Below are 12,600 nucleotides of genomic sequence, written 5' to 3'. Positions count from 1 at the left end.
GAATATACAGTATTTATAATTTTCTTTGGTTTTAGTGCTGTTGGTCTAATGCAGTGTTGAGTTAGCACACAAGCGATAAGTGTCTAATAGAAGTCTATAGGGAGAGATAGTTAACATGATTGCAATATCCAAAGTCCTAAAGTTATTGCTCATAGGTCTTCCTCTCACATGCTAACTTTTTTATTTTAACTTATAATATGCACACTAATCCGCGCATTGTAATATTTTAAATTAAGCACAGTTAGCGTGAGAGCGAAAAAAATATTTAGAGGGCCACTTGTAATAATTTCTTTTCTCACTTATCTCCAAATACTCCCCAAACCCCATTCTTCAATCTGCCTCTCACCTATGTCTAACCACTCTCATCCTTACTTCTTCCCTCTTTGCCTCCAAGACTTACCTACCATTGCTCTTACTCTGTCTACCCTATCCATCAGACCATCTCCCACCTAGCAGAACATCATTCAGTCATTGAAAACCCACCAATTAAAGAGGCTTACCATGTCTCCTCTGAAAGTTCCACTTCATCTTAAACAACAAAATAAAGCTTGAAAAGCTTTGTACCTCTGCTATAACTACAGTTACTCCTTTCCTTGTCTCTTCACCCAGCAACTTGTATATTTTAAGCTTTCAGAACAGGGTCCTATTCTTTTTTTGTTTTGTTTAGTCTGTCTTATGTATCTGTGTTTCATTTCACTGTGAATCAGTGGCATTATGTACCCAAACATATACTCTGTGCTTCAGAATTTATCAGTGTGTTACAAACAAATAATAGCAATAAAATAATAATCTGCATCATCATTACCATATACTTAAGCACTGAATTGCTTTTCATTAATAACTTTTTGGATTCTAGCACTGTCAGGAGTGTCAGCCAGTGTTGTATATTTAAACTTTTGATTTCTGTAAGTCTTAATTTAATTGCCACATATTAGTGTTTGGTGTAGAAAATACATACAGGCTATCAATAATAATTTATAGAGAATTGTTTTATATTCTAGCATTGTATTAATGGTTTGTGTGACATAAACTAGCAATCTTGCATTTGCCTTTATGCAATAAATTTAGGTGGTGATATTGATAGTTTTTTTTTTTTTTTTTTGCATATTTGGTATCTAAACATGTAGACTTTGAGTTCATAATTGGTTAATGTTGAGAGAAAAAAAAAGATAATTCCTGCTGTCAGTGTCATTCGTGTTTGCCAATGTAAGGCTTTTGATTTTCCCCTGCAATATTGGATTTGAATCATACCATGTGACTTCAGCTTGAGCTATCAGATAAAAGGAAAGGTTATTAATTTCTATACATACCTGGGCCAATTCCATTCTCAAGTTCTCTTCATTAGATTTCCAAGATATAGTTCCTTCCTCTCAAGTTCTTCTTTCTTCCACTTCAGAGCATAAGCTTGTCCTAGGTGACCACTTTTGGTTAGATTTGCTAGGTATGATAAGTAATTAAACAGAGAACAAAGCATAAAAAACAAATTATTTTTAGTAGCATCATGATTTCTAGCAGGTGTTCCTAAAATGGGATGTGCCTTTCCAAAGAAATTGCAAAAGGGAAATAAGGAGTTGTTACACACATTATCTCTCTCCAAGGACACAATTCTAAAATGTGTAATCATTTATAATTAATATTATATATTATTTTGTTACTTGTAATAATGAAGTATATTTATATACCTAAACAAATGCCTTAAAACCACACATAATTATCCTGTCTTGACTGTTCTTGATCTTGTAATCTGTGTATGTTTTGAAATTTAGAAATTATTATTTTTTTTAAATAGACTTTATTCAAATTTGGGTCCCCTCTGCATTTGTGTTGCATCCATAATCCTGTTAAAATATACTGCTCAAAATAGTCTCTTCAGAGGATGTAGCATTTGTTTGAATTATTGTTTTTTCTTTCAGGTAATTGGCAAGAGTCAATGAGCTAGTGACGTATGGGATATACAATCCTACCAGAAGGGGCAAAGTTTCCCAAACCTCAAAATACCTATAAATACACCCCTAACCACACCCACAATTCAGTTTTACAAACTTTGTCTCCTATGGAGGTGGTGAAGTAAGTTTGTGCTAAGATTTCTATGTTGACATGCGCTTCTCAGCCTTTTGAAGCCTGGTTCCTCTCAGAGTACAGCGAATGTCAGAGGGACGTGAAGGGAGTATCACCTATTGAATGCAATGGTTTTCCTCATGGGGGATCTATTTCATAGGTTCTCTGTTATCGGTCGTAGAGATTCATCTCCTACCTCCCTTTTCAGATCGACGATATACTCTCAATTTACCATTACCTCTACTGATAACCAGATAACCGTTTCAGTACTGGTTTGGCTATCTGCTATATGTGGATGGGTGTCTTTTGGTAAGTATGTTTTTATTACTTAAGACACCTCAGCTATCGTTTGGCACTTTATGCATTATTATAAAGTTCTAAATATATGTATTGTACTTATATTTGCCATGAGTCAGGTTTATGTATTTTCTTTTGCAGACTGTCAGTTTCATATTTGGGGAAAAACATATTTAGGAAATATTTTTCTTACCTGGGGTTTAGTCTTTTTTTCAAATTGATTGCTTTTTTCTTTACAATTGCGGGCAAAATTAGGTCTGCAAGTGCGCAAAATGCCAAAGTTTATTTAGTCATTTTTGGTGCTGGAATTCGTCATTTCCGGCATCATTTCCGGCGTCTTAGTTGATGCCGAGTTCCTTGCACAAGATTATGTCGTTAGTGACGCGAGTGTATCATTTCCGGATGTTGTTAGCGCCAAAAAAATTCAGTTACGTTGTGCGTCATACTTGGTGGCAAATAATATCATTATTTAAAGCCCCATTCCTTAATGCCTCTTGCCTTTTTTCTATGTCAGAGGGCTATGCTGTTTGTATTTTTTTCCCATTCCTGAAACTGCCATATAAGGAAATTGATAATTTTGCTTTATATGTTGTTTTTCTCTTACATTTTGCAAGATGTCTCAATCTGATCCTGTCTCAGAAGTATCTGTTGGAACCCTGCTGCCTGATAACAGTTCTACCAAAGCTAAGTGCATTTGTTGTAAACTTTTGGAGTTTATATCTCCGGCTGTGGTTTTTAATAGTTGTCATGATAAACTTTTACATGCAGATAATGTGTCCATGAGTAATACTACATTGTCTGTTGCTGTTCCTTCAATAACTAATGTACAAGATAAACCTGTGAATTTAAAATAATCTGTTGCTGATTCTATTCAGAAGGCTTTGGCTGCCATCCTGCCTTCTAATAAACGTAAAAGGTCTTTTAAAACTTCTCATAAGGTTGATGAAATTTCAAATGACCAACAACATACTGAATTTTCCTCCTCTGATGAGGATCTATATAATTCAGAAGATCCTTCCTCAGATATTGACACTGACAAATCTACTTATTTATTTAAAATGGAGTATATTCATTCTTTGTTAAAAGAAGTGTTGATTACATTGGATATTGAGGAGACTAGTCCTCTTGATATTAAAACTAGTAAACGTTTAAATTCAGTTTATAAACCTCCTGTGGTTATTCCAGAGGTTTTTCCCGTTCCTGATGCTATTTCTGATATGATTTTTAAGGAATGGAATAGGCCTGCTACTTCTTTTATTCCTTCTTCAAGGTTTAAAAAAATTGTATCCTTTGCCAGGATGGGGCTATCTCAACTCTTGCTAAATGTACTACTATTCCTATGGAAGATAGTACTTCTTTTAAAGATCCTTTAGATAGGAAACTTGAATCTTATCCAAGGAAAGCCTATTTATATTCAGGTCATCTTCTCAGGCCTGCAATTTCTTTGGCTGATGTTGCAGCTACATCAACTTTTTGGTTGAAAAATTTAGCACGACAAGAATTGGATTCTGATTTGTCTAGCATTGTTCGCTTGTTGCAACATGCTAATCATTTTATTTGTGATGCCATTTTTGATATCATCAAAATTGATGTTAAATCTATGTCTTTAGCTATTTTAGCTAGAAGAGCTTTGTAGCTTAAATCTTGGAATGCTGACATGACTTCTAAGTCCAGATTGCTATCTCTTTTTATCCAAGGTAATAAGTTATTTGGTTCTCAGTTGGATTCGATTATTTCAACTGTCACTGGGGGGAAGGGAGTTTTTTGCCTCAGGATAAAAGACCTAAGGGTAAATCTAAAGATTCTAACCATTTTCATTCCTTTCGACAGAATAAGGAACAAAAACCTAATCCTTCCCCTAAGTTCTTCAAATTGGAATAAATCCAAGCCATTTAAGAAACCACAGCCAGCCCCTAAGACCGCATGAAGGTGCGGCCCGCATTCCAGCTCAGCTGGTAGGTGGCAGATTAAGATTTTCCAGGATGTTTGGATAGATTCTGTCCAAAATCAATGGATTCTGAGTATTGTTTCTCAGGGGTACTGAATAAGATTCAGAGTAAGACCTCCTGTGAGAAGATTTTTTTCTCTCCTGCATCCCAGCAAATCCAGTAAAGGATCAGGCTTTCCTGAAGTGTTCAGCAAGGATATTTGTCCACAATAGACTTGCAGGATGCATACCTTCATATTCCGATTCATCCAGATCATTATCAGTTTCTGAGATTCTCTTTTCTAGACAAGCATTACCAATTTGTTGCTCGTCATTTTGGCCTGGCGACAGATCCAAGAATCTTTTCAAAGGTTCTCGGTGCCTTACTCTCTATAATCAGAAAGCGGGGTATTGCAGTATTTCCTTATTTGGATGATATCTTGGTACTAGCTCAGTCTTTACGTTCTGCAGAATTTCACACGAATCAACTAGTGTTGTTTCTTCGAAAACATGGTTGGAGGATCAATTTACCAAAGAGTTCCTTGATTCCTCAGACAAGGGTCACCTTTTTAGGCTTCCAGATAGATTCTGTGTCCATGACTCTGTCTCTAACAGACAAGAGATGTTTAAACTTGGTTTCAGCCTGTCGGAACCTTCAGTCTCAGTCATTCCCTTCAGTAGCTATATGCATGGAAGTTTTAGGTCTCATGACTGCACCATCAGACGCTATCCCCTTTGCTCGTTTTCACATGAGACCTCTTCAGCTTTGTATGCTGAACCAATGGTGCAGGGATTATACAAATATATCACAATTAATATCCTTAAATCCCAATGTTCGACTATCTCTGACTTGGTGGTTAGATCACCATCGTATGGTTCAAGGGGCTTCCTTTGTTTGGCCAACCTGGACTGTGATCACAACAGATGCAAGTCTTTCAGGTTGGGGAGCTGTTTGGGGATCTCTGACAGCACAAGGGGTTTGGGAATCTCAAGAGGCGAGATTACCAATCAATATTTTGGAACTCTGTGTTATTTTCAGGGCTCTTCATATTTGGCCTCTGTTGAAGAGAGAACTGTTCATTTGTTTTCAGACAGACAATATCACAACTGTGGCATATGTCAATCATCAGGGTGGGACTCGCAGTCCCCAAGCTATGGAAGAAGTATCTCGGATACTTGCTTGGGCGGAATCCAGCTACTGTCTAATTTCTGTGGTCCATATCCTAGGTATAGACAATTGGGAGGCGGATTATCTCAGCCGCCAGACTTTACATCCGGGGAGTGGTCCCTCTATCCAGATGTGTTTTCTCAAGTTAATCAGATGTGGGGTCTTACAGAAATAGATCTGATGGCTTCTCATCTAAACAAGAAACTTCCCAGGTACCTGTCCAGGTCCAGGGATCCTCAGGCGGAAACAGTGGATGCGTTGACACTTCCTTGGTGTTATCAACCTGCTTATATTTTCCTGCCTCTAGTTCTTATTCCAAGAGTGATCTCCAAAATCATCATGGAACAATCGTTTGTGTTGCTGGTGGCTCCAGCATGGCCTCACAGGTTTTGGCATGCAGATCTTGTTCGGATATCCAGTTGCCAACCTTGGCCACTTCCATTAAGGCCGGACCTTCTGTTTCAAGGTCCATTTTTCCATCAGGATCTCAAATCCTTAAATTTGAAGGTATGGAAATTGAACGCCTAGTGCTTAGTCATAGAGGTTTCTCTGACTCAGTGATTAATACTTTGTTACAAGCTCGTAAATCAGTTTCTAGAAAGATTTATTATTGAGTTTGGAAGATTTATATTTCATGGCATTCTTTCAGAATTCTTAGAATTTTACAGTTCCTTCAGGATGGTTTGGATAAGGGTTTGTCTCAAATCTCAAATCTCTGCTCTTTCTGTTTTATTTCACAGAAAGATCGCTAAACTTCCTGATATTCACTGTTTTGTACAGGCTTTGGTTCGTATCAAGCCTGTCATTAAATCAATCTCTCCTCCTTGGAGTCTTAATTTGGTTTTGAAGGCTTTACAGGCTCCTCCTTTTGAGCATATGAATTCTTTGGACATTAAATTACTTTCTTGGAAAGTGTTGTTCCTTTGGCCATCTCTTCTGCTAGAAGAGTTTCTGAATTATCTGCTCTTTCTTGTGAATCTCCTTTTCTGATTTTTCATCAGGATAAGGCGGTTTTGCGGACTTCATTAAAATTCTTACCTAAGGTTGTGAATTCTAACAATATTAATAGAGAAATTGTTGTCCCTTCCTAGTGTCCTAATCCTAAGAATTCTTTGGAGAGAATCTTACATTCTTTGGTTGTGGTAAGAGCTTTGAAATATTATATTGAAGCTACTAAAGATTTCAGGAAGACTTCTAGTCTATTTGTTATATTTTCTGGTTCTAGGAAAGGTCAGAAGGTTTCTGCTGTTTCCTTGGCTTCGTGGTTAAAGCTCTTGAATCATCAAGCTTATTTGGAGCCGGGTCAAGCCCCGCCTCAGAGAATTACAGCTTATTCTACTAGATCAGTTTCCACTTCATGGGCTTTTAAGAACTAAGCTTCAGTTGATCAGATTTGCAAAGCAGCAACTTGGTCTTCTTTGCATACATTTACTAAATTCTACCGTTTTTATGCATTTGCTTCTTCGGAAGCAGTTTTTGGTAGAAAAGTTTTTCAGGCAAATAGAAGAACACAGAGGCGCCACCATGGCCCAGTACCACCAAAACAAAGAAATAAATATATAGAAGGCACTATATATACTCACAAACGTCAAGCACCCAGGTGGTGCTAGTGGGGCAGGCTGAAACTTCACAGTAGTTCAGCTCACTGATATACCTCCAAATAGATCCAGTCGGTGTTCCTTGAGAGCCTAAGATCCTATGCCTAGAAAAGAGAGAGGCAAACCAACATGGCCTAGTATTGTTTGAGCCCAGGGAGAATATAGCCCTAATGGGTATACTCACAGGAAACAAAGCACCTCCAGGTGCAATATCAGCAAGCTGGAACCATAAGTCGCCCAGTAGACAAACCACGGCAAGTGATCCTCCGCTTCCAGTAGTATAACGGTGGATAGGAGAGGGGTGTATGAAACCCCACAACAGGTTATTAGGTCAAAATACCACACCAGCAAGTGTATATAAAAGTAAAAATCTTTAATAACACAGCGACGCGTTTCTCAGCCGCCTATGGGCTGTTTCATCAGGCTATAATAAAACATTAAAAAATACACTTGCTATATACTAAATTAAAAAACTAAAACATTATCTGATTGGACAATCAATTAAAAATCCAGCCAATGTGTGATCTTTCTCAATCAATTACTATGGTAACAATTTAGTTAGTATTCGGGTGGATAGGTGTGGCCAGGTGTGCACCTAATTAGCAAACTGACACGCCACCTAGCTTGCAACCCCTGTTGCTAATTGTTGCCATAGTGACCACCTAACAGTACAAACACAATATAAGTTTATCTAATGACAGTACATACACATTAAAAGTTTATCTCATACACATAACACATTTACATTTGATTAGCACAAAGGAATAATGACAAGTACTCAGTAGTTCATTTGGTGCCCATCTCCAGAGTTGTACTTATGAGAGGTCAAAGCGCAACCGGAAGGTAGTCCGGAGCTCATATGTGATCTATAAGTGCCTTACCGGCCTGATATTAATAGTATCACCAGCCCCATATGAGAACCTTTGTTGGATTCAATATGTGAAAGCATATTGAATCTATGTATAGGAGTGGTGATCAATGTATAGTGGGCTGTGTGCAAACATAGAGCTGTCATTATGAAATTCTGCGTGTCTTAGCGTAAAAGCCTTCTTAACATGAATACCTTATTGTCAATGTAATTCTTTCATATCGATCTTTTGTGCCAAAAGGCATCTGTTTACCCAATTGCTAGATCCTACTCGATGTTTGTGGATGACCCCAGACGCCTTCGGATGCGTCTCACTCTCTAACTATGTGATGTTACTTTGTTTAAAAATATCGGAGCTATTCTCCAATCGTTCTGGTGGCTCTAAGGGGAGTGTACATCCGCTCCAATGAGAATGCTTGTTGTGGGCGGGATAAGCACCTGATCGAATCCTATTCCTTTTGAATTAACATACATGTTAGCCCCAGAAATGGGAGCGCGAATGAGAGCACTCTTCATCACGCCCTTACGGCACACCTCCCATTTACTCTGCTACTATTGGTCTGAGGGCTTGTGAGGCATGTTTACCTACCCTATAGAGCCTTTGCAGTAAGCCAGGACAGTATTGGTCCTGACCTCGGTATAAGGTGCCTATATCGTGTTGAACGCACAGGGATATGTGTCTTGTAACTGAAATAAAAAATAAAGATAATAAGAAGTGAAAAATAATAAAATTTATTGCTAGCGGAACCCTGACATTTAGGACAATCTGTCATTGTATGTTGTATCGTGCAAACGATCGGAGGGAGGGGGGGGTGGGGGATATAACAAACAAGGGAACTATTTATTAATTGCCCAGAGATACATGATGCTGTTATATCTCGTTACAATGTACCATACTGGGCTGAACCCACTGTACTAATATAATAGTGATGGTGATAATATAGAAGGAAGTGATAATAAACCTATTTTATTTTGTGTACTTCTTAGTGAGAACAAATAGTGAGTGGGATTCTAATGTGTGATAGATGTGCTAGTGACCCAGTGGTGTTTAACCAGTGTAAACTGATATTTTTATCTATATAATGTATATATATATACCTTGACTTAAATAAATTATAATAAGTGGACTGTGATAATCTAATATTGTAGGTAGTGCAGTGTCGGTCAGTCTAATGTAATACAGTAGTGGTGCTGTGCCAGTAAGTGACTTTTTAGTTAATATAGATTAGATGATGCCTCCAATGTTACCCATAGATAAATCACTATAAGCTATTAGTGGAAACATTATTATACAATACTTGTAATACGTGAGTATAAGTGGTGTGTCATTGTAACTAACAGTGTGTCTAGAAAATAGAATAATGGGTAAAAGATGGGATAGATTGTTTAACTGATGATGAAAACTCATATGGTGCTTGTGGTGGTCTAATCATATAAATGAATGAAAGAATGTGTAAGTGTATAATATAATAAAATATGTTAGGGGTGTGAGAGTTAACTGACATCTATGTACAGGGAATTGACAATTTGTGAGTCAATATTTAGCTAGCCTTGGGTAATGGCAGCTATTACATTATCAAGCCTACAACCTATTGGTAACTAAAGAAACCGATCTCACAATTCATCATTAGGAGAGAACACTAGTGGACAGGATGGAGGGGGAGAGGGAGAGTGGGGTATGATAACCCCATCCCCTAGCACCATAAATTGTTCGGTCATCAGAATGCCGCCATGTCAAGGTTCTCATTAAGACCATCTGGCTGTAGAGTTTGTAATTTTTTAATCCAGAAGGTCTCTCTTTTTCTGAGAGTAAGGAAGGAGTTAGGGAATGATCTAGAAATCGCCTCAATAGGTATGATGCTCATAGGGTTCTTTTGTTTTTTATGATACATTAGACAGTGTCTAGATACACTGTGGGACTTGGAATGCTTTTTGATATTATAGGCATGTTCCCCCCATCTTTTTTTGATTTTACGACAGGTACGTCCAACATATTGGACCCCACATTTACAATTCAGGAGGTATATGACGAAAGATGTTTCACATGTCAAAAGTCCTTTAATGTTAAATGACTCCCCCGTAGTGTATGATGTAAAAGTGGTAGCCTTATGGGATATGAAGCTGCACATCCCACAGCGTTTCCTACAACATTTGGATATTCTGTTTTTAGGAGTGACACACATTGGCTGGATTTTTAATTGATTGTCCAATCAGATAATGTTTTAGTTTTTTAATTTAGTATATAGCAAGTGTATTTTTTAATGTTTTATTATAGCCTGATGAAACAGCCCATAGGCGGCTGAGAAACGCGTCGCTGTGTTATTAAAGATTTTTACTTTTATATACACTTGCTGGTGTGGTATTTTGACCTAATAACCTGTTGTGGGGTTTCATACACCCCTCTCCTATCCACCGTTATACTACTGGAAGCGGAGGATCACTTGCCGTGGTTTGTCTACTGGGCGACTTATGGTTCCAGCTTGCTGATATTGCACCTGGAGGTGCTTTGTTTCCTGTGAGTATACCCATTAGGGCTATATTCTCCCTGGGCTCAAACAATACTAGGCCATGTTGGTTTGCCTCTCTCTTTTCTAGGCATAGGATCTTAGGCTCTCAAGGAACACCGACTGGATCTATTTGGAGGTATATCAGTGAGCTGAACTACTGTGAAGTTTCAGCCTGCCCCACTAGCACCACCTGGGTGCTTGACGTTTGTGAGTATATATAGTGCCTTCTATATATTTATTTCTTTGTTTTGGTGGTACTGGGCCATGGTGGCGCCTCTGTGTTCTTCTATTTGCAGTATCTAACCATCAGGACGACCATCCTTTGACAGAGTGCTGCCGCCAGATAGTGGGACTTGATTGATGAATGGACATTAACATACCTATACCTACTGTATAGTTCACTGTTCTGTTGTTTTATCCTGTTTTACTGTGTGTATTGTTTTATGTCTAGGTTCTAGACTATTTACCTATCTGATTTTTTGGCAACTGGGAGGCGCACCCTAAAGGGTGTGGTGTGCATTTGTGTATACCACTCCCCACATTATAATTTGTTATAGGTCAACATTAGGGATTGCTGCATCTTTTATATCTCACACATATATATTATATATATTTATTATCCTAGTGGGTCACTATCAGAATTGTACATCCCAATATGTTATCCTCATCTGAGCGAGCCAACAGGAGGGCTACCTCAGAACATATTGGTACTGACCCATCCAACCCTCCAATGTCTCTGCAATCCTCCTTTAACAAACATGAAACCCTATTGAAAATGGAACATAGACATTGGTGGGATTTGGATACCCTTAAGAAATATAAAAACAAAAATCAAATACCTAGGGGACTTAGGATGTTCAAAAACTGTTCATTCAAAAACAATGAAGAGGTACTTAAGGATTGGGAAAATGCTCTTAACACTTGCTCCATGACACTAATTGATATATTGATCAAGCACAGACAAACACTTGTTGACGAAGTGGGGTCTGAGATTGATCAACTACAAAAAGATATTGATATATACAAATCATCTCCCCTTTATGAGAACCTGAGAAAGGAAACATACGATAAAGCTGATGAATATCAACATATAATTATTTCCAACAAAAATAAAAAAATGGAGAGGGATAATGAGGATTATTCTAAAGGGGAAGTATATACTTACAATCGGAACAATAGAACGCCCAGGTTCAATGTCAATGCCAACACTACAAATTCCAATAGATTCAATTCTAGTGGGGGCTGGCAAACAGTAGCTTACAAGAACCGTTCTGCTCCCCCACACTATTCACATGGCGGGGGACCACAAACTGACTATAGAACGAATTCAGCATCTAATTTCTCACCACACACTAATCAAAGTTATAACAACCAATCCCATCACCAACCTAACTATAGGAATAGGGAACATATCCCTGCCAAACCTCACTTTTCCAATAGGCCTCATACACCACAATCATCCTCATATCATCGCACCAGTTCATATAATGAACAATATAAGGATAGGAATAGTGAGTCTGGTGAACAGTTCAATCATAGAAATAGAGAGTCCAATACTTCTACTTATCACCCTCACAATAGGATTAATAATACACATAATGGCACTATCAATTACAACACTTCCATGTCTACTATGCACTTTGACAAAAGAGGTCCTAATTCCAATATAGAGCCCCATGACACCGATCAAAGAGTACAACACAATTATGAACATCCCAACAGATATCAGGCATTGCAGAATATGGGTGATGCTAACAATGCCAATGGTACTAATACCAATTCACAAGTTTCTTTTTTAGGGGTGGATCATTATCCGAGGGACCCCCCAGTTTGGCAAGGGCCTTTGGGACCACCCCTTTCACAAAGGCTAAAAAGACCATTCGGAAACGAGGAACAAGAGGCAAATCCATCGCCCGCAAAAAGGAGAAATTAGAAAGGCTCAAAAAAGGTATTTTTAACTTATCATCACATGTCCTCACAGAAGACGAAATCAGAGACTTGGGCAGAGGTCTGTCTTTCAGCCCTTCTAATCAATTTAAGGTCTATGAAGTCTTTGTCGATGTTAATAGTTATATCAGGAAATTAGCTTTGCAGAAATATTTTGCAGACAAAAAAATCAAGAATGATAACCTCAGACCCATCACAACAGACCTAATGGACTCCCATCTTAATGAAGG

This window comes from Bombina bombina, chromosome 3, assembly GCF_027579735.1.
Source record: "Bombina bombina isolate aBomBom1 chromosome 3, aBomBom1.pri, whole genome shotgun sequence".
Lineage (NCBI taxonomy): Eukaryota > Metazoa > Chordata > Amphibia > Anura > Bombinatoridae > Bombina > Bombina bombina.
This window is presented reverse-complemented; position numbering follows the sequence as displayed.